Consider the following 21,625-nt stretch of genomic DNA (forward strand, 5'->3'; position numbering starts at 1 on the left):
ACCTGGGTGTTATTTGTAAAAAAGTGGATGACAAGCAAATCCAAATGAAAAAGAATTTTGATAAGAAAACTAATTCTGTAAATGTGGATATTTTGGTTGGGGACTGGGTTCCTATTAAAAAACCTGATACAGTAAAAAAAGGGGAATACAAATTTATTGAACCAGTCCAGGTCCTTAAAGTCAGTAAAGGGGCTGCGTTTGTTGATACGAAGGGTTGGTGGACCAAATGCCAGCTGATAAAAGTTTTTCATCGACAGGTAGAAATTATGCAGAATAGACGTTGCAAATCTAGTGAGGATTTGGATTGGAGTCATTGGTTGGATGTTTCTGAAAATCGTACTGAGCCCATTCCAGCTATTGTGTCACATACTCATTCAAATGTTCATTCTAATGTTCAAAATGTTTCTATGTACTCTTCTCGTGGCAGGACCATTAGAATTCCTAGAAAGTTTGATAGTTTTGTCAGATTTTAAGGAAAATGTGAATTTAACTTTTCAATTTTGTTTTTTTGCTGTTGTAAGGGGGAAGGTGGTGTAGTGGTATTCAAATTCTGTGTTCTTTATTCCTCACGCTTTTCAGGCACTTCGTGTTTAACATTGTATTTTTTTTTTTAAATGTAAAGGCTCACGCGCGGCGAGTCCGTTCAGTAGAGAGTTTCTAGCATTGCTCCTGTCACCATTAGGCTATCTGCTGTTCGATGCATTGTGCGATGGGTGGAGTATTTATGGAAATAAACTACCATTTCTAAACTACTGGTATTTCGTGGATTTCCTTACTTGCAACACTCAGATAACCCTATTGTGAAGTTTCAGGAAAATGCATAAATTCCTTCCACACCTCCAGATGAGGCTGCCACCTTACCTTCATTCGCATCGCTAATTTGGATTTCCTGGTTTTCTATCCCGAAACAACAGAAAGGGAACTTTGCTGGTTCGAAGCTAAAAGTGAAGGCCTTTGAGAGAAAGGCAGAATGAGGCCGTGCTCTGTGCAACATACTAAGTTCAGTCACCATGGTTACACAGCTGTACCCGAAGGCAACCTCAGTGCAAATGCACCCCGATCCCACCCACTCATGCTTGTGCTAAATGGGCTGGGGGGACGTGTGCTGTCCATCATAATATTTATTAGCGGTACATTAGACCCACCTAGGGCAAGCGATAGCACGGCATGTGGGTGAGTGGCCACTAGATGGCGCTGCAGGTTTGTAATACACTCTGCAATATTGTATAGATTATAAAAGCACATGTACACTTTGCTGTACCCAACAACTAAAAGCCCCGGGAGGGTCTGACTGACTCTGTGGAGTACGGGGCTAGTATAAAAAGCTGTGTCCCAAACTGCAGTCCGACAGTCCTGGAAAGGGGGCTGATTAATGTCAGGAGAGTGCCCTTCCAAAATGTGTTGACTCCAGCTTCTTTAGAATAATCATAAATTAAGCTCAGGTGACTGATATCACAGACTACCTGGTAATGTATCTTAATTGAGTGCACCGAGCGCACCAAATCTGTGTGCGGAGCACGGGCTCGCTGCCGAGCGTTGAAAAGGAAAAACAAAAGGCAGAGTAAGCGCCGCACATGCGTATGATGTATAGCATCGTGCGAATGCAACAGTCTAGGTCAGGCAAAATAGAGTGCAAATGCAGCCAGACAATCAGAGGTGGAAAAAAGCACTTATAAATGCAATAGGGCTTGTATTCACACGAGCTCTATTACATTGTAAATAAAACAGCGGTCGTTCAAGAAGGCAGGAACAGGAGTGGCTGAGGGTGTCTTGTGGTGGGTAGAGAAGTGGCAGACGGCGGGAGGGAACGGGGGCAGGCAGGGGAACAAAACAGTTTTAAAAGTAAAGGGGCCTAACTAAGGAAGGAGAAAAATGACGACATGGCCGTCAGGAGGCAGGATTAAGTTGAGGAAAACCAATCAGATTGCAGCATTTAGGAATTCGGCCAATCAAAAAGATAGCCGGAAAGTGGGCGGAGCTTCCCCCACTATACTGTATACACCATCTCTTAATGAGACAGCACACGCGCTGCCTAGTCGAGACCTAAAAAGGTATTTGTTATGGCTCCGGTCAAACAACAGACACAGCAATGAGTGGGAAATGTCAGTTCAACTAAAAATTGGAGACTCCCCATTCCTCAATATGGCCATAAAACCGAACAGAGACATGAACACCATTTCAGTATATCCATTTTTGAGACCTCCTGCTTCCTGGAAGGTGAGTATTGGTCAGGGCCCAGCCCCTTCCTGTTTAGGGCCCAGCCTCTTCCTGTCAAGGGAATAGCCTCTTCAGGTTGTTCCGATTCCAGATATTCTGAGGCTTTCAGATCCAGTATGTTGCAACTTCTCTGGCAAACTCGTACTATATGGATTCTGTGAACCTGCTCCAGTCCACTTTTGTGTTGTTCTATGCATGAGGGAACAAGCAGTATTCTAGAATGTGTTATGTTACTATGAGGTTATGCATGCATGTTCTAATTAAGAAAGTTAGCTCCTGCCTACAGCGGAGTGTGGACGTGTTGGCCCTAACTGCATTGTACTTGTAATAAAATACTACAAATCTACTGACGTCTCTTTCTTCTATACACTACAATTTTGGGAACGATGGTGGAGGACTTACAATTTTCAACTGTCTCCTGCTAGATATTTCCAGGAGTGCATACTGCGGACGGCATTGCAGGAACAATTTTTTTTATATCCTGTGAGTGGGGCCAATGCGAAGGCAGATGAATGACTATTTTTGCGGTGCTAGATCAAGTAAAGAAGTGTTCAGCTTCTTGTATGAAGAAGGTACAGAAGTTTTGAGATTGCGCCTGAGACTGTAAAATAATTTTTTGGGTGGGTGATACTGTGGCATGCAGAGTAGTGAAGGCAACACACCGGTTGCTGTGATCCTTCGGCACGTGACACTGTGTGCATGTGGTGTGGACACTCGTAACAGCTGAGGTGCCTTGGAGTGTGCGTACACATGTCAATTGAATGTCTTATTGGTGGTAGAATCTGGATGCGGTATAGTGAGTCAAGCTCGTCTTCGATTGCTGCTGTGTGGCGTCACCACTGTGCGTGCTGCCATCTCTAGGTGTGCTTTCACTGGCAGATGTCAGTACTGCATCTAGACATGAGAGCACATTCAAGGGAGGATTAATTATCAGAAATGTAATACTGCATTTTCGTTCCAGAGCACGTCCTCCGAAGAGTTCAACATGTGTTCTACAATAACAGTGTAATTTCACGGGAAACTAAATGGAGGATGGAGGTCTTATAAGTCTACAAGACAGTGTTGTTTGACTGAAGGATGAAAATTACAGAAGAAGTCATTATGTTTTTCTTTCTTTTCTTGGAATTCTTTATTCAGTGGGAATAAAAGTTATTGTGTAATATCTGCTATTTGTGGGTTTACCTTTATATACAGTGAAACTTTAATGAGGGACTTCAAAATGTGTGCTTCTCATACATTTTCATTGAGGCCTCCTCATCCTTTTTTGACAGCAGTTGCAGAACTGCCCATTAAATGGAATGAGTGGAAGCAGTATTTTTTTTAATATATAAATGCAATAGAGGATGAGGAGTTGACACAAGCAAGAAAAAATATATTTTGCATTCATTAGAAGCGTAAGGCATTGTAGTGTACAATGCTATGGAAAAATAAACATGCCCTTCTACTGATAGTAATGTTTTTCTGCATGATTTAGTAGATCTCTATAAGTATTACTCTACTTCTGTATGTATCGCCATAGATAACAATAATTTCTTTAGGCATAAACAAAGTAAGAATGAATCAATTGAAGAATACGTGTCTGCATTAACAAGGTTGGCTTTAACTTGCAGATTTAGTCACTTACTTGATGAGTTCATAAGAGATCAGATTGTCATGTATGTGAAATTTTAGCATATTCAGGAATAATCCGGATTTATGAGGAAGTCATTTCTGTGATAAAAAGTCAGAGGTATCCAAAAAATGTGCGAAGGCTATTGCTGTATCGAAAGATGAACAAAAAGATGATGTGTGCAAAGTCAAGCATAAAAAAAAGAATGCATGTAAGGAAGAGGATTCCAGTAAAAACCATGTAAGGAAATCTGATCAGTACCAAGAAAAGAAATGTTACAGGTGTGGCAACAAGGATCACTTAGCCTGTAGTAGGAAATGTCCTGCCCACATTAAAAAATGTGCTGAGTGTGAGATTTTCCGGCATTTTGAAAAAGTTTGTAGAAAATTTAATGTCAGTAAGATCGTCAGTGTAGTTGTGGGAGAGACTGAATCAGATTCTGACTCTCAGTCAATTCAATTCAATTTGTAATCTTTATTCGGTTCTTAAAAAGACACCATAAAAGCACAGATACAAAATACACACACAGATTATTTTTAAAACGACAAATGATTTTCAATATAAAAAGTATAAATGTTAAGATTATCTGTCCTCGGGGAATGGACCAGGGGGTTTTTAAAAAAAAAAAAAAAAAAAATTTTTAAATGTTTGAGTCAAGTTAGGGGCCAGTTTCTCTAGTATTCCTCAGTCTTGTTGCTATTCGGATAAAGTTTATCGTACAGAACAGGGTATAAGCGTCCTCCGCTTCCTGTAGGAATCTCAGGGCCCGTCTTGCATGTTTAAATTTTAACTCTTTCAGGATCCCCACCAGGAACTTACGTCTTGGCATGGTGTAAAATGGGCACAATAAAACAAAGTGAAGGGTATCCTGCGGAGATCTAAGATCGCTGCCGCAGGTACCCTTCTCCTCCACTGTGTGGGTAAACCCAGATGGCACGGCAAGGAGATGGTGTAGCATGTTGAGTCTAAAGCGGGTCATAAGATAGCGATCCTGCGCGTTGTACATAACCCTCAAATAAGGTTCCATGCCTTGCTTCACAGTGAGTTCATTGTAGGAAAGATTGGTGGGTTTGTACTTCTCTTTTTCTGCCCTTGATGTCTTCAGCTGTGTAAGGAAAAGTTTTTTTAACCAGGGCCTTACTCTCCGGGGTTAGGGAGTCGGGGGATGAGAAGAAGTTGGTGCAATCATTCTCTGTTAGCGACTTCTTAACATATTTCAGCCAAGGGATGGAGAGACCTTTGTCTCTTTTAAGACAGTCCTCAATGATTTGTCTTGTAAGGGCCGCCTCTGGGTTGGTCCATACTTTCACCCATGCCAGGAGAGGTTTGGATTTGATCTTGTCTTCTATAAAGGATTCTCCTACTTCCTCATGTATGATGTGGGCCGATACGCTCTGCGGAACTTTTAATATTCTTCTCAAGAATTTATTCTCTTCAGTCTGAAGCGGCTGTGCTTTTTTGTCCAAGAAGCCCCACACTTCTGCCCCGTAGCATACTTTCGCACAGCAGATTGATCTGTATAAGTTCAATATTTGTTCCGGGGACCATTTCCCTAGTCTTTGCCCATACCCCATGATGGCTCCTGCTGAGGCTGCCAGTTTTGTAGAGTGCTTTTCAATCAAGGGTTTGAACGTAAGGCTGTGATCAAATAACACCCCCAAATACGTGAAGGTCTTGACCTGGTCTATTTTGTGTGACCCAATGTGATAAGTAAAGGTTCCTTTTGTAGGTTGCCCGGATGACATAATGTATGACTTTTCCAGGTTTGTTGCCAGGTCCAATTTGTCCATGAACTTGACAAACCCTTCAATTAGTTTTTGCAGTCCCAAAGGTGTTCTAGCGAGCAAAACTGCGTCATCGGCGTAGAGTAGTACGGGCACTGCACGATGACCAATTTGGGGTGAGTCTACCTTGAGTTTGAGGAGGTCCTTTTCCAATGAGTTAATATAAATAGAAAAGAGGAAGGGCGCAAGGATGCATCCCTGCCTTACTCCACTGTTGCAAGTGAAGGGATCGGTCTTTTTGCCCTCCTGACTATACCTTACACTTGCAGAGGTGTTCCGGTGGAGATTTTGTAGGGTGTCAACTAGCGATTGGTCCACTCCTAATTCCTTTAGCATGGCCCAGAGCTTTCTCCTGTTTACGCGGTCAAAGGCCGCTGAGAGGTCCATAAACCCCATATGGATGGACACCTTCCCGGCGATGGTGTATTTTGCAATCAGGAGGTATAAATTTAGGCATTGATCGGTGGTAGATCTACCTTTCCTGAAGCCGTATTGGATTTCCGAGAGGACTTGGTGCTCCTCGGCCCAATCTTGCAATCGCAGTAGAATGACTCGCCCCAGAGCCTTAGCTGTCACATCGATGAGAGAGATGGGTCGGTAACATTGGGGGTCATCACGGTTGCCTTTCTTGTAGATGGGGACTATGGTCGCCGTTGACCAGGACTGGGGGAGTCCTGCCTCCACTGCCTCGTTTAGCACCCTGGTAAGTAACGGAGCCCATGGTTCGGGTCTGCTTAGGAATAGGTCTGGTGGAATTCCGTCCGGACCCGGTGCCTTATTTTTGCTGAGCCCAGCTATTCCCAATTCGACCTCTTTTAGAGTGAAATTCAGCTTAGCAGGCTGATGGGTCTCAGGTGCCTCCTCCGTGGTTGCCTGACTTGAGTGATTGTATCCAGCAGGATGGTGTTCATGATTTTTGGTGCCCCTTGATCCTGGAAGCATGGGGAATTAATCACTTTCCAAAAGGTAATAGAGTCTTTTCTTTCTGCGGCGTCCCTCAAGTCTTCCCAGGCTTGGTTTTGTATGCTTTGCTTGCGCGCCTTCTGAGCTTTTTTATATTCGGCTCTGTTCTGTGCAACCTTTGTTTTGTCCCTCGGTTGGGAATGGAGGCTATCCTTCAGTTTTTTCAGCGCCTTTGTGCAGTTCGAATCAAACCAACGAGGGTTTGAGGGCATTTTATTAGGCCCAGTGGTCTGTAAGGAGTTATTTACAAACTGCGCAATTTCTTCGAATGCCTTCACCATCTTAGCACCGGTCACACAGGGGTCAAGACATTTATCGATTGCTGCTGAGGCTTCAAGTAATAGTTTTTTATAAAAACTGTCCCCATCAATTTTGGCCCATTTAATTCTTCTTCCCTGGTCCACTGCTCTTTCCAGGATGTCAGGTCTCTTTGGGCGTGAGAAAACAAAACCTTCCATTATAATGATCACCGGATTGTGATCACTAAAGCTACTGGCCTCTATAATGGTTTTGCTGATGCTTCTTTTTAAATTAGGAGACACTAGTACAAACTCAATGTAGGAGTGGCAACCTCTACCTTTGTATGTTGGGGTTAGTTCTCCATTCTCACTTAGTACAACAAGGTCTAGGGTTTGGGTTAAATTGTGTCTTTTCATTAGTCTTTCTAGGTCCCAGCCCTCTTTTGAGTGAGTGAAGTGTGGGCCTTTCATGATCGTGCATCTTGACCAGACGTTATTAAAAGGTATTAGTTTCTCACAAAGGTGGCAGTTAAAGTCTCCCATTAGTATTAGACTCGTGGGATTTGGTGTCTTGGTTAAAAAATTCAATTTTCTATGTTCATTTATGGCTATTACCTTCTCCGTCGTAGCCGGTGCGTTGTATCAGTTCATTAGGAGAAAGGTTAGACTTGGTGAAGTGAACCTTAATACTTGAAGATTGTGTGTGGCCCATTTAGTGTTGGACCAGGTACCCTTGATGTCTAGATTGACGTAGACCGCAAGCCCCCCACTTGCTCTCCCCGAGGTTGCTTTTTTTGCAGGGACAAAAAAGCTTTTATAGCCTTCCAGACTGTAGACATATGGTTCAGTGGCCCAGGTTTCTTGCAGGCATAAAATATGGAATTTCTTTGTGTAGCTGAGCCATTCCTGAGATTCGAATTTGGCCGCTAGCCCTGCAATGTTCCATGATGCTATTAGTAGATTTTCGTGGGTCATGTCCTTTGATGTCCTTTTTGCCTCGCCTATTGAAGGCTTTGCTTGTTTTCCCGGTTCGGATGAGGTAAAAAGGCTAGGTTGTGACCTGCTGGGGGTAGCCATTCTACTCTGTATGGAGTGGGGGTTGTCTATTATGGGATTTGTCCCCTCTCCTCTTCCCCGGATGGTGTTCAGTGGTGTAATACTACCTCCTGAAATAGGCTCGAGTTCCTGTTCGCCGTCTTGACCATCTTGACCATAGTCTGCCCCCTTTCTTATACCTGTTGGTGAAGAACTTGGCTCCTTCCTACTTTTAGCCTTGGAAGGTTGATTGCCCAATCTCTGTCAGTCGACCCCTTCAAGTGTGCTGAACCTGTTCCAATGTGCATACTGCATTAAGGAAGAGTCATAGGTTGGAAATACAGGATTTGGCCTTTGCCATTGGGGTGGGCCATATTGGAAGCCCAAATGCGGTGTTCTATTCGGTCCAATGTTCTGCCTGGGCCTTTGAGGTGCGAAGGGGTAAAAGTAGGATAGGTGTACCGGGTGAATTTGTGATCGAGTGTAGCTCGGGGGGGTATTGCAGATAAAATTAACTGCTGCCATATCTCTAAAGTTCACCGTGATGATATCCCCTGCTATGGTCTTGGTACCTTTGCCAATCCACTCACCCCTTCTTACTGAGAGGATTTCCCCGTGAATGTTAGGGGGCAGAGTTCTATGTATTTGCAGCCACTGTGCACATTTGTTTTTTAGTTCAATTTGTGATTCCCGTTGGCCCTCCCTTAGAGGTGAAACTCCTGTTAAGACAACCACGAAGGGCAGTGCTTCAGGCGGAAGATTGATTGTCCTGAAGCGAGTTGCCGTTTTCTTTTCTTTAGTGGTTGTTGCGGAGGGGGTCCGAGAAGACTTGGAATCCGCTTTAGGGGTTAGGGCGTTATTTCCTTCCAGCGTTTGAGAAGGTCCGGGTAGAATTTTTTTATTGCCAGTAGATGTTTGGTTGTTATTTTTGCCTATGGGCGGGGTGGTAGCAGCCTTTTGCTTATCCTTGACTCCTTTCTGTGTGACACTATTATTGGGCTTTACCACCCCGTCAGTTATTGAAGAGACCTTGTCTTTGGGTAAACTTGTTGGTGTGGGGTCCTTTGGTTTTGTTAAGTCACATTCCTGCACTAGATGGATTTTCGGGCTGGTCCCCTTATTGTTAACAAGTGATGTCAATCTATCTATTTTTGCTATAAGGGGTTTTAACAGCACCGTGATAGAGTGCTCAAGGTCGAGTTTGAGGTCAGCCACCATGTTGGTAATCCAACAGGGTATTCCCGGTGTAGGAGGATTTATAGGCGTAATCAAATTGTGGTTACTGGTTTTTGAGGCTCCTTTTTTCCTCCCTTGTTTGTGGCCTTCCTTATGCGGCATTTTCTCCGCAGTGTGTGGATTTTTGTCATAAATGTTTGTTTGTGCGCCAGGTCTATCCCTTCTAGTTTCATCGGGCGCCTGGGCACAAGGAAGGTCGGCAAAAGAGGAGGGGGTTAGGGGCCGGCTAGTGTCAATCTCCTCCGCCAGGTCTCGGGAAGCTTCAGATAGATTAATCAGGGATTCCTGAGTTTCTTGAATGATAGTCACAGGTGGTAGGGACATTCTTCTGTCAGTGTTAGCTATGGCATTAGATACCGCCCCTATGGTCTGTTTAAGCATTTTATCAATGGCAGTGAGGGTTGGTAAAGGCGGGGGATGATCCGTTTTGGCTTTTGTGCTTGAAGGCTTTTCTCACCAGCCGCTGCTTTCAGGTTCAGAGAGGTGCTTTTCTCTCTGACAGCATTGCCTTGGAACAGGGGGTGCCTCAGGGCTCTGCCCTGAGCCCCACCCTGTTCAACCTGTATATGGCCCCTCTGGCTGAAGTGGTTCAATCGTTCGGCATTGAATTAGTCTCATATGCCGACGATACCCAACTTCTCATCTCCCTATCCCAAGCCCCCTCTGTCTCTCCAGACAACTTTAAATCCTGCATGCAAGCTCTGGCAGGTTGGATGACCCAACACTGCCTGAAGCTTAATGGCTCGAAAACAGAGGTTCTTGTTATGGGAGGTAGGGATTCGAGCTGGACCAAGGAGTGGTGGCCTTCATGTCTGGGGCCGATACCCACCCCCTGTGAAGCAGCAAAAAATCTGGGGATTTGGGTTGACCCTAAACTCTCCTACGACTGCCACGTGAACAGGGTGGTCGGTAAATGCTATGGGGTCTTGAAGACCCTTAACCGTACCCTGGATCTCCTCCCTCTTGAAGCAAGGCGTACTATGACACAGGCGCTCGTGACTTCTAGAATAGACTATGGGAATGTGCTTCTGCTCGGAACATCGCAAAATAACATCAGGAGACTTCAAGTCCTGCAGAACACAGCAGCACGTCTAGTCCTTAGACTTCCCAAGAGAGCTCCATCCAAACCTGCTCTAGATACCCTCCACTGGCTACCCATAAAAAAGAGAATTCTCTTTAAAGCATTAGTAATGTGCCATAGGATCATCTCCCAAAAAGCTCCTTCCTATATGAATGACTTAGCCATTCCCTATGAGCCCAATAGAACTCTTCGCTCCAGGGGAACTGGCTTGCTCACAGTACCTCGTATTAGGAAGGCCAGAATGGGTGGCCGCTCTTTTCGGGTTATGGCCGCCAGGGAATGGAATGCTCTCCCTATGGAGATCAGACTAGCGGACTCAGAGACTGCCTTCAGGAAAAGCTTAAAAACTCACCTGTTTTCCCTGTAACTCCCTACTATGCACCTGACTTCTTTCCACAGCGCGGGGACACGCCGTGATGGCGTCACCAAGCGCTTTATAAACTCCTTTGTTGTTGATAAACTCCTTTGTTGTTGTTGATCTTAGGGTGGGCATCCTGGTCTTCTTGGCAATTTTCCTCATTGCCAGAGATACGGAGTTAGGAGGTAACAGATAGTTGTAACTAGTATCAAAAAGTCAAGCCAAGCTGAGCTGGGTGCCGAGTGAGTGGGCTAAAACTGAAGGGCGATTTTAGGGGGCTGTCCCAGCCCGGCCTCTTCTGGTCCCTGAGGGCCACAGAGGGCCCGCCCTTTGCCCGGGCTTCGCTCGGCGTCCCGCTCGCGTCCCGCTAAGCGTTATTGCGCTATTCGTAAAGGGTATGTTGCAGCCGGGGGCGTGTCTTGCTGGGGGCACGGCCGTGCACACCTGTGCAGCGCAGAGACACCTGGTCTATGGAGTCCCTGCCTCACGCGCCCCCAGTTACCTTGCACAATTCGCTCTTCCTCCCGGGTACTGGATGCTGGATGCAGTCCTGCTGCCTCGACTCCACACCAAAGCGCCACGCAGCTGCACCCGCGAAGCGGGTGCTGCAAGCTGTTTACGCGGAGCTAAGGCGGTCAATCCCTCCTGGGACACAGGGAGGCTGCAGGAGCGAGTGGCGGTTCCCAGATGCAAAGCGTCTGCGAGTATCGTCGTTCAGGTAGGGTTTTCACCGTCAAGTAGGTCCCCTACTCTTAGTCATATAACTCAACTGTGGATGGAGGTAGTCAACAAAGAGAATGTGGAAACACATGAAGATGGATCTGTTCATTTACTTTTTTCTTTGTCTAGAAATAAACCAGTGTGTGATGTCAAGTTTGGGGGGGTAGTAGTTACTATTGTAGGGAATTCGGGTTCCCCATACACCATTGTAAATAAGAGTTTTTGGGAGGAGAAGTTTGCGGGTGTGTTGGGAGACAAATTACTTCCTTCGGATGTGTCTCCAGAGAGTTTCACAGGGGAGCCAATTTCTATGGTACATTTTTGCAAACTCATTTTTTTATGTTATGGGCTGAAAGACGATGGATAAGTTGTACGTTGCTGAGTACGGTTCTTCTGTTTTGGGTTGGGTGGATCAAAGGGCCCTCAACATTATTTTAGATGTCAAAAGTCTGGAACTAGTTTTAGTTGTTAAGGAGGAAATTAATGAGGGCGATACGTAGAAGCAGAAGTTCCCCAAGGTTTTTTCCGGCAAAATTGGTACCTTGAAGGGGTACTCACAGAAGATAATTTTGAAACAGGATGCTAGTCTCAAGGTACATAAACTTATAGAAATACTGTGGATCTTGAGGAAAGAGGTAGATCAGGAGGTGGGGATGTTGATGAAGGAAGGAGTTATTGAGAAAATTGATGCTGTAGAATGGATTGCTCCGATTGTGGTAGCATGATGTTCCAATGGGAAGTTCGCTTATGTGTGGATTTGTGACATCTCAATTACAATATAGTAGTGGAGAGGTTCCCGCTGCCCAAAATAAATAAACTTTTAGTCCGTACCAAAGGAATGAGATGGTTCTCGTTGATTGATCAATATTCGGCCTAACACCTAATAAGACTGCATGATGAGAGTAAAGATCTAACTGCCTTCATGACTCCTTCAGGGTTTTATAGATATGTTAGGATGCCCTTCGGATTGGCTTCGGCTGTAGCCGTGTTTTGAAAATTGATGCACAAATTGTTTAAGGATTACACTGGGGTATTTCAGGATGATATTTTAATTATGGGAGAAAATGAGGAAGGGCATGATGTGAGAATGAATGAAGTGTTGAGCATTTTGCAAGAAAATGGAATGACAGCTGATATGGAAAGTGTAACTTCAAGGTAAAGAGTTTGAAATATTTGAGTCATACTGTGACCAGTGAAGGAGTCAAACCTAAGGAAGAGTTGTTACGGACAGTAAGGGAGGCTCCAAGCCCCACAAGCAAGGATGAAATAAGGTCTTTTTTAGGACTAGCTGAATTCTACGCTACATTTGTGCGCAGATTTGCAGAGAAAACTTAAAAATTGCACCAACTACTCAAAAAGAGCAAACTTTAGTTGGTCTCTGCAGAGCTAGAAAGTGAGTTTGAGTATATAAAAAGGAGTATATGTAATGCAAATAATCTAGAAGGTTTTGATCCCAAACTGAAATGTATTCTTACCACAGATGTGAGTATGAAGGGGATTGGCGCAGTGTTTAGTAAAAAGGTTGGGAATTGCAATGAAGTTAGGGTTGCTTCTGCATCTAGAGCTTTGTCTCCATCAGAAAAACGCTATTCTGTTATTGATAAAGAGACTTTGCCAATTGTGTCGGGGTTGGGATATTTCAGGAACGTTTTGTGGGGGTTTGAAGTGGAAGTAAGATGTGATCACAGGCCACTTCTAAAAGCATTAGCTCCTGAAGGTTTGTTGAATGCAATGCCTCGTATTGCCAGAATGTCGATGAGGTTGATGGATTATCGGTACAGGTTGTGTTATCTACCTGGGATAAGAAATAGAGTTGCTGACTGTTTGAGTAGATTACCATTACCTTTACCTTTGGAGGAGAGTTCTGAAGATATGGTTGAGGAATTAATGTGTGGCGCAGACTGATGTGGAGGAATTGTATGCTATATCTAAAAAGGACTGGAGAAAAGCTACGGATCGGGATACCTTGTTAAAGGATGTGAAGAAATTTGTGGTGGAAGGATGGCCCAGTAAAAGATTTTTGAAGGAAGAGTATATATGTTTCTGGGAAGTATGCAATGAGTTGCCAGTGATGAAGGTATGTGTTGTTAAGGGAGACAGAGTTGTACTTCCTGACTCCTTTAGATCTATCATTATAAAGTTATGCCATGATGGACATTTGGGAATAGTGAAGAGTAAACAGAAGGTTAAGAGTTGTATTGGTGGCCCAGGATAGATTTCGAAGTAGAAAGAGTTGTAAGAGAGTGTGAATTATGTGAAGGAGCTGACAGGTCTCCGGTTGTTTTGAGACCACATGTGCATCCGGAACTTTCCCGGAAATGCTGTTGGAAGTTATTGGGGTGGATATCATGGGCCCTGTAAGTGAGACAAATAGTAACTGCCCTTACGTTTTGGTAGCAATGGACTATCTTTCTTAGTGGCCTGAGGTAGATTTTGTGCAAAGAGACACTGCTGATACCATTGTTGTCTTTTTAGGCAGTATTTTTCAAAGAGAAGGATTGCCAAAAATGGTTATTTATGATAATGGAGTGCAGCTCAGAAGTGATTTTTTAAGGATTTACTACTTCAAAATGGTATTGAACATAGTTTCACATCTCTCTGTCATCCAGGTGGAAATGGTAAAGTTGAGAGATTTAATAGAGTATTGCAGGGTTCTTTGCAAGCAGCTAGGAATAAAGGGTTGAATTGGAAAGTGGGAATTAAACATACTGTATGGTAGTATCGTACCACTCCATCTCTTAAAGTATTCAGTCATTTTACTATAATGAGGGGATTAATACCTTTTATGAGGCATAACCAATGTTGATTAGTGAATTCCAGATTGTCACATTGGTTTCCTACTGTTGTCAAAAATAGCATTGAGAAAGCGCAAGGAAATTACAAGCAGTATCAAGATAAGAGGAAATGTGCGAAGGATTGTCATGTGGCTGTAGGACATTTTGTGAGGGTTAAACTACATTTCAAGGTTAAAAAGGGGAGTGTCAGTTTTCCAAACCTATGATGATTCAGGCAGTATTAAATAATTCTGTAAGAGTGAATGATGGTAAGGTATGGCATTTGATCAGGTTGGTGAAATGCTGGAAAGGTAGTATGGAAAGAGATGAAAAGGAGATGGACTAATTTTTGTTTGGATGAGTTATGGATGAACAGTGATGGAAACAGTAATTTTGATTTGAATAATGAGAGATCAAATAGTGATAACATAATGAACTTTCAGAGGAGTGCGGTGGGTTGGAAATGGATGCTCAAGTTTCGAGATGCAATAGTTCGGATGAAGGAATTCCACATAGGGATTTCCTCGTTTGCAGCAGATAAGGAAGAGTGATTAAACGCGCTATGTTTTTACAGGATTATGTTCCTTGAAAGTTATTGATGGAAATGCTTTTATTTTTACTTATTAGGTTCTGTTATATGTGTACTACTTAATATAGTTATTTTCCTTTATAGTGTTATTTTACCTTTCTGGTTTATAGGGGAAATATGTGATGTGTTAGTATATGCATGAGGGAACAAGCAATATTCTAGAATGTGTTATGTCACTACGAGTTATGCATGCATGTTCTAGTTAAGGCACTTGGTTCCTGCCTACAGCTGAGTGTGGACGTGTTGGCCCCCACCCCATTGCACTTGTTGCCAAATAGTACAAATCTACTGACATCTCTTTCTTCTGTACATTACATTCACTGAAAAAACACCAACTGTACTCCAGTCCTTTTCCAGTCCTCATAGCTCCAGTTCTGTTTAATCTCTGCTAGCTCCATTTCTGCTACGGTGTTTACAGTTTTTACACATTCTCATGTTTATTGATCCTTGTAAATCTGGGAATGTGTCAAAACCGATAGGTGATACGTGGTAGAACCCCCGCAATGCCCATGGAGCGGCTGCCTGATAGAGTGTAAGACCATTCAGTGACTTGCACAGTGTTGCCTTACACCATACTTAGGAGGCTATGAATGGCCATACAAAGTGGCTTTGCGTGGCCTCGTAGATATGGGTCTTCACTCTGCGCGCTGGATGCTCCAGCATCAAAATTTAAAAGAAGGTTTCATTGAGGAATCCTGGTATTTTCCGTGAAAACGTTGCACTAGAAAAGAGGCTTGGGTACATGAAAATGACTGTGACGTATGAATCTCGTTTAAGATTACATTGTAAGAAATAAATAAGATGCAAACCGCAATTCAATTTAATTCCAAAGAAAACACTCCAATAATATAAATATCACCAAAATGAAGCAAAGAAAAGTAGGAAATAAGGAGGTATTCAAAACGCAAAATAGATGTTTAATGCTTTTAAAAATGTTTCTGATGTAAGACTTGGATACTCAAGCGCTCTAGCTGTGCTTGTTTGAAACAGCCACAGCAAGCCAATAGTGCAGTCATTTGGGAGCACTGAAACAGACAAAAGCTCTCTATGGGTTTGAATTAAAACAGTTATTTGTTGATTTGCTGGTTTTAAATAAACAAATTGATCAGTCTGGCACCAGATTTATCAAGGTTTTGCGTCGCCCTTGTGTCCCGCAGGGTGCCGCAAGGGTGGCCAAAACCTAAGCGAGGTTTATCAAGCTACGCAAAGCCACCTTGCGTGGGCGTGCATGGCTTGGTAAATCTGGAGTGACGCAAGGCAGCACATATCACTGCCTTGTGTAACTCTTCCCCAGGGAGGCATTCCATTGATGGAGCATGGGTATTCCCACGCTTCCACCCATGGATTTTGGTGCATTCCAATATTTACCATTAGCTATAGACCTGGGACTGCGGCAAACTGCTACGCTGGGGAGGCGTAACAAGGAGTCATATCTTTATTTCTCCTGTTTTTTTCCTCTTTTTAAATGTGCTACATTCGACAGCACACATAGAAAGATGGAAATGCCTCTGAGGACTGTATATATTCAGGAAGGGGTCCCTTCCTGCACAAAAACAATACTGCCTACAACACAGGCATCCTTGCACCATGACCTAACAGTGACTGTGTAGGTGTTAGGCAGCCAAAAGTGCGCCACTTTAGGGAAGGACAGGAATGCACTATATATAATGTTAAATTCAGCACATTCTTGCCCTTTCCCTTTCATGCAGCGAAGCGCAGCATCGCGGCTTGCTGCGTTGCGCTACTTGAAAAACTAATTATGGCCAAGGTCTACAATTCTTACCTGCTGCTATAAATGTTCTCACGATTTAGAAAAGACTCCTTTGACAGTAGGTGGTAGAGGGTATAAAAAAAAACATTAGACAGCTTGGAAAATGGGATGTCAAAAGTGTTGTAACTAATACAAAAACACTCAAACCCTTTGACTACTTTTTGCCACATACAGCACATATAGCATATGAAGGCATCCCTGCTTATAAAGCTCCCTCTGTACCTTGGAGTGCAAGATCTTTAATTGAGACAAATGGGGCACATGGGACAAAAACAGCTGTGCTATCCAAGACCTCTTATACCCTGGAGACTTGCAAGCTCACTTCATCTCCCCCTAGTGCTTTGACTCACAACACACAGCCAAACCAACTAAGTATGCAGTATCTCAAGAACTGGGGAAACAACACAAACCCTAAACTAGGGTGATGTCATCCATCTTCCTTCGGAATCTACACCTTATGTTCTGGTTCTAATTGGGGTACCCACTTTAAGTTCGCCACAAAGGCAACCGTGTTAAAATCTTACAAATAAAGTGGTGAACTGGATCACCCAAAAGTCCTCCACGGTAAACCTGTTATCAAAGCACAGAATAATGGTCAGAAGAGTTAGGTGTCTAGGCCATATGTGGAAGTCACAGGATGGGGACTGTATAATAGTAAACTTCTGATATCCTTGAAAAGTTGGAAGGTATACTGTCCAACCTCCAATTTGTAAATTATGGGAGTAACATTAGGGCAGTCCCTTTGGGATTTTTCAATAGACTGGATTGTACTCTGCCTTTACCAAAGAAATGTAACCTTTGTACTGAAAATAGCTCATTGTGGCCAGTGAGTTCACTAAGCAATCGTTTTGCTCCCTTATACCGTTTGGAGGCTACAGATTGACCTGCAATTACCAACAACCCCAATTCCCCGCTCGAAGAAAGGACCAATTGACGTGCTCTGGTGAAGCCAATAAATCCTTGATACAGTTACAGAGGGAAACAATAATCTTAGCACTATATACACGGACGTACTCTTCTCTAGGAGCATGTGACTAATCTGTGTAAGATAGCCAGCCTGGCTAACAAATTAAAAACAGATGACTGAGCAAACTTTGTTGAGGGGTTCTAGATTGCCTGTTTACAGGAGATCTGGTCTAAAGAAGTTTAAAATATAGAGGGCCTTACTTCATTATGCACATTGGCCACAGTATCCAGGCTGGGAAGAGCGAAGGGGAGACTGATGGTACTAAACTCTACTACAACACAATTTAGAATCATCAAAACTTCTCTAGTTTCACCCTTTGGCCAGCTTGTCTTATTAGTTTTGGATAATAATCTTTACCTTTTAATAATAAACTATTATAATAACAACTTTGATAGTACTAGGGCACAGGTTGTTAAAGATTTGGGCAATGCATTGGAGACTTTTCTCCATATTAAAGGGAAGGATATGTTTATAATATGGGCAGGAGACTTCACCCTGCCTAAATGCAAACTAGCACTGAATAAGGTATGTAGAACATATTCGTGGACCACCTTAAGAAACAACACAGATTTCATGTTTTAAGTTAATGTGCCCGAACATCAGTCAAAATTCTTTCATCAGTAAGAGATTTTATATTACATTTGCCAGATATGTCCATCTGAATTCATGTGGTTGGTTTTGCTCCATCTGAATTCCATTGTGTATCCTGCCTCCGCCTATACAAGTAAGAGTCACATTGAGATTGTGTGATCGGTTTTTATAATCCAAAATAACTGAGAGACACATGCATGGTGTACTTGAAGATGTTTTAAATCCTTTATCATATTGCTCAAGTTCATTGCATCCTACTTCCTGGGAGCATGCTACATTCGTTATCAAGCATGATCATGATAAAAACTTCTTATTGACAAATTGGGACTAATAGTTACAAAATGTAGTGAGTTAGGATACATCTTTATTGGGTAGCCTTTCTCAGCAAGGAGATTGATAGCTTGATAGTTTTCTTTCTGCACTGAAGATGATAAAGTGGCTCTCTGAAATAAACTATCATAGACAGGAAGATGCAAGAAATACATAAATAATCATGCCATTACCATTGTTGTCAGAGTTTTAGGGGGCACACCATGAATCAATCAAGGTCGTATTTTAAAAAGTCAATGATAAGATCAAATGGGAGAGTGACTAATGGGCAGTTGTTGGTGGCTTGTATGCAGCAGGCTCGACATGGATAAACCGCGTTCATCTATGTTTTATGTGTTCATATGCATTTTCTGCATAGGTGAGTCATTTTAAGATTATACTGTCTGAAAAAATAGTCAACAAATTAAATACGAGTGTGATATTGTACCCATTTCGTGTTTGTGGAGCATTCCATGAAAGATGGGAACTTTTTGTGGAAATCAATGCAAGAGGAGTAGCCGGGATGTACACTCCTTGGACTTATGAGGAGGCAATTATTTCATCTACCAATGTTTTTTTACATCTGTACAGTACTAAAACACTAAGGGTCCCTAGAACGTCATGCAGTGCAGCACAACAAGTCACCTTGCGCGGCAGGGAAAGGGCAGGAGTGTGCAGTGTTTAAGGCATTACAGTGCATTCCTGCCTTTTCCACAGGGCTGGTGTACTTTTGGTAGCCTAGCACCAATGTCGATACCCTTGCACCATGGTGCAAGGGTGCCTGTGTTGCATACAGGATTGTTTTTGTGCTGGAAGGGATACCTTTCGGCACAAAAACAACCCTAAGAGACATATTTCTCTTTCTGTGTGTGCTGCAGAATACAGAGCACATAAAAATAGGAATTAACTAAGAGAAATAAAGATATTTTTCCTCATTTCGCCTCACCTCAAAAGGTGTGTCTTTTTGGTGCATTCACAGATCTACCAGTTCTGGTAAATCTGGGACTGCGTCAAAAACCGTGGGAGTTGCATGGGAACACCCATGTGACGCCAATGTAATGTCTTCCCCAGGCAGATTAAGGAAACAACAATTTTCTCTTTGTTGCCTTCCTCCACATTTATGGCGTCACTCAATGCCGTACAAGTGGCCTTGCATAGCTTCATAAATCACATGTAAGGTTTGCTTCACTCTTGTACCATATTGCTTGGTGCAAGAGCGATACACACAGATCATAATTAGGCTCCTAACTACTAAATCATATAGGCAGCTACCGAAATCTTAGCATTCGACTTTTCTACTCATGTTAGTTCCATTTCACCTTGCCTTGGTGACATTATAGCGCACGCATCGAACTAACAAAATCATCCCAAACACTCAAATAATTTTGCAAACAACAAGTCGTTTGCTTCTTGAATATGTATTTATTTAATTTAATTTTTTTTATTTGGGGCTTTCCCTAAAGGTTTTGCTAAGTACATGGCAGAGGCCTCAGAGTGCTTTCTGGTGAGGGCAATAACGAATTGGCAGTAACAAAAAGATTATATTTGTGAGACCTCTTGTGATTGGGAATCAGACAATCATCTCAACTTGGAAAAGGGGTTTTGGGTAATGACTTTCATTAAATATGAGCACACAGCTGCTGGAAATGGCTATCCTTTGTGTTGTTCCCCCAGATTTGTGACTTTTGCAGATGAACCCTTTTTTGCTGGCACTAGGACTCTGCACACTTTGCCCTTGCTAACCAGTGGTAAAGTGCTTGTGTTCTCCCTTTTAAATTTGGTAAAATTGGCATCACTTAATTGGCAAAGTTAATATACATGTAAGTACCTAGTGTAAATTTTATGCTGCAAGTGGGCTGCAACACTCTTTGTGCCACCAAGTAAAGTAGCACTGGAAAATATGGCTCATGCCTCATGTTGCAGCCTGTAAGTGCATTGTGAAACTGTAATTTCTACCTGACAAGTTGAACCTTTTTCCGGGCCTAAACCTTCCTTTTTAATATGTGTGGGTCACCCTGAAGATAGGCCCTAAAGGTTCAATTAACAGGGGGCATAGTATTTAAAAAGTTGAACATGTGCAATTAAGTTTCACACGCCATGGTACTAAGAATCTCCAAAGTCCTTTTTCACTGTAGCAAGGATAGTTCTCCTTACATTATAACTCTTTACAGTGCATAACTTGAGAATAGCTGAAACAATGGCTCAATCCAGAGTTTAAATTACTGTTTTAAAGCTGGCATTTTCCTGCCCAAACCAAATGTACTCTTCTGCCATTGTTCAGTGTCATTGGACTGGTAATGGCTATCCTGTGGTTGGAGACATATTTCTCCCAGACAGTGGAAAAAAGGGCCTTGGTGTGTAGAGGGTCGTTCCTCTCCTGGCCTGAATGGCTTGGGTGGGTGTACCCAACCTGTCCTGAGCTTTAAAAAGTAGCCTGAGGTATGACCATGCATGTCCTTCCTGAATTCAGAAGATGCTTACCATGTCACTGGTAGATGAAGGTCACAATTGCCCTGCATGCTCTTTGTTTTAACAGAAAGGCTGGAGCTGAACCCAGGGGAAAGAGAAGAACTTACCAGAAGCAGTCTTAGAGTTAGGTAAATGGATGTCCTCACCCACAGGCTGGTATTGGATATAAAAGTGACATCCCCAGAACCTGAAATCAGAACACCCTTGGACGTTAGAGGTTTCAAAGAAGGGCCGCCCTCCTATCTGAAGAAGGCCAGACCTGCTTGCCTTGTACCCAGGACCCCAGAATGACTCCAAGGTTCAATTGGTTGCCCTTCAGTTTAAGCTAAAGGGATGCAAAAAGATTCCAGAAGCCTTTCAAGCTTGCCAGCTTCCCAGAACCAAGGGGGCTTGACCTGGTCCACCCCCAGGCTCTTTGGGGATGAATACTGGCCCTCCAAGTGATGTCCTCAAGGTCCTTCACCACAGGCTGGAGCCAGAGTGCACATCTCCATGCCTAAATGAAGGTTCAATCAGATCTGGCTCAGAGTGATGCTGAACCTCACAGATTCAATTTGAAAACTTCACTGCATGCACCGAGCCACACCAAGGCAGAGACTGACTAGAAGACTCTTCGGAACCAGCTCAGCATGAAACAGAACGACATAGAACCCTACAGAACAGCAGCACGCAGATCCTCACTCAAGCTCCTCCAAATCTGGAGCAGAGTGACACAAAGTCCTTCAATGCAGCAGAGATCTTGACTGAATCCTCACTGGATCCAGCACAGTGTGACACAGGACCACACAGAGCCGTGGAAAGCCATGACACACTATCTTTGCATCAAGGTTTGAAGGTAAAACTCCCAGCAGGTTGAAGATTGTCCTTTATGCTGCATGTGACCTATTGCGGTTGGCCTGAACTTGTAACTTTG

Source organism: Lissotriton vulgaris, chromosome 1_1 (genome assembly GCF_964263255.1).
Source record: "Lissotriton vulgaris chromosome 1_1, aLisVul1.2, whole genome shotgun sequence".
In the NCBI taxonomy this organism is placed as follows: domain Eukaryota; kingdom Metazoa; phylum Chordata; class Amphibia; order Caudata; family Salamandridae; genus Lissotriton; species Lissotriton vulgaris.